We start from the raw sequence: 2,075 nt of genomic DNA, 5'->3' as shown, positions 1-2,075 counted from the left end.
CCCCCCCCCCCCCCCCCCCCCCCCCCCCCCCCCCCCCCCCCCCCCCCCCCCCCCCCCCCCCCCCCCCCCCCGCATTTCCCAATCTACTCAGGCTCCCTCACACCGCAGCCTGCTTCCTGAGGGCAGGGCCAGCCCCTTCCTGGCACCAGACGGTGGGTGCTCAGCACCGTCCCTCAAGAATCCTCCTGCTCCCCAACCCCTCCGGTTACAGCCCCCAAGGCCTGCCGGCCTGGCCTGTCACCCCCGAGGCTGCCAGTGACAGTCAAGCCCAGCATCTCTGGACAAGCGTCACCGAGGCAGCCAGGGGCCAAGGCCAGGTCCCCCGTGCAGTGCAGGCCCAGGCGCAGCCCGGGACTCTGCCTGACTGCTGGAAACCCAGTGGCACACTGCAGGGCTCCTGATCCGCGGGGTCACTGGGGTCCCCCCAGCACTGTCACCACAGGAGGCTGGTGTCAGAGCCTCGCCCACCTGGACTCCCTTGCCTGTTGGCCCCGTCCTTCATGCCCCTCCTCCGCACCCCCTCTGGGGGGTAAGCATGCCCCCCGAGCTGTGCTCCCGGAGCCTGCGTGCTGGAGAACGCTTGGAGGGCCCTGGGTTTGTGCAGGAGTGGCCCCCGGCGGTCATCTCAGCCCCCGGCCACCCACGACTGACTCAGACCGACCGAGCGGGCCACGCGGCTCAGCCAGGGCCCCAGCACCCTGACCAGCCCCCAAGGCTCGTTCCGAAGACGCAGGCCTGGCCTCCCGCACCCAGCGTGGGGCCTGCAGCAATGCTGCACCCGGAGCAACACTGAATCTCCAGTCTCCCTCCAGGACCCTCGCAGCCCCTCCTGGCTCTGCACCTGTTAGGGCCTGCTACCTGACAGGGACACGTACCCCTGGGGCCCGCGCAGCTCCCCTGTGACCACTCCCAAGGCCTCGTCCAGAGCTGGGCTGGCACCTGCTTGTGGAACAGGACTCCCCCCGCAGGTAGCTCCAACCTGCCCTTGGATTTTCACCTTCAAGGGCCCAACGATGCCCCACCTCTGGGGCGTTTGGTCCCATGGAAGGCACGATGAGGGGCATGTCAGGGGCAAGGAACCCTCCCGTTCTCTGGGCGCCCCCCAGGACAGACCCTCTCTCCAGACCAAGCAAGCAGCCCCCCACTGGTGGCATATACGTGCCTTTGACAAGACAGTTCAGTCCCGGTGAGGCCCAGAGCGGGGCTGCGCTGCAGCAGAGAAGGGGCTCCCCCGCCCACCCCCTTCCGGGGGTCCTGGTGGAGTCTCCGGGGCCAAGGCCTTGACCCAACGGAGGGCGCAGCAGGCTTGACACGCCTCAGGTGGCCGCAAACCGTGTCTTCATTCACTCCTCAGTCCTGCGGGTGCCCCCCCCCCACGGCCTCCTCAACAATCCGGGGGAGGAGAGTGGGGGGGGGGAGCCGCTCACCATCCTTCCTGCCTCGCACTTCCTGGGGCTGGTGAGGCCCTCCTACCTGTGTGCGTGTGTACGTGCGGGAATGTGTGCGTGCATGCTTGTGTGCGCATCTATGTTGTGTGCGTGAGTGTGCAGGAATGTAAGTGTGCGTGCGTGTGTTTATGGAAACATGTTGCACGGAGCATGTGCACGTTTGTGCACGCCCGTTGTTTTCAGGTGTTATGTGCACGTGTGTGTGACCACATTCTGGGGAGGGGCACTAAAGGGGAGCTACCGGGCTGGGGTTGCGTTCACGCCCTCAGCTGGGAGCTGCCCCCACCCTCGGGCCAGCTGTGTGGTGCCGCAGCCCGCAGGGCTCCCACTCCCGGTGCCCCGAGCCTCCCTGGGCAGGTGCCCGCGGGACAGAGGGCACACGAGGAGCACAGGCCCCTCCTCCAAACCGCGCCCGCAGACGGTGTGGGGACGCAGAGCATTTATCCCACGGGAAGGAGCAGATGGGGTGCCACCGCCTCGGTACTAAGGGGGCAGCTAGGTGACCGCGTCCGTTTTGTGGCCCTGCGTGTGAACCGCTCGCCCATCCGGCTCGGGCAGCCTGGGGCAAGGCGGGCGGCAGCACGCCAGTGCCCTCGGGCGTGGGGGGGCCCGGGCGCAGGGGGCTCC

Source organism: Suricata suricatta, chromosome 13 (genome assembly GCF_006229205.1).
Source record: "Suricata suricatta isolate VVHF042 chromosome 13, meerkat_22Aug2017_6uvM2_HiC, whole genome shotgun sequence".
NCBI lineage: Eukaryota > Metazoa > Chordata > Mammalia > Carnivora > Herpestidae > Suricata > Suricata suricatta.
The sequence above is the reverse complement of the archived record's forward strand: the minus strand, read 5'-3'. Positions refer to the sequence as shown.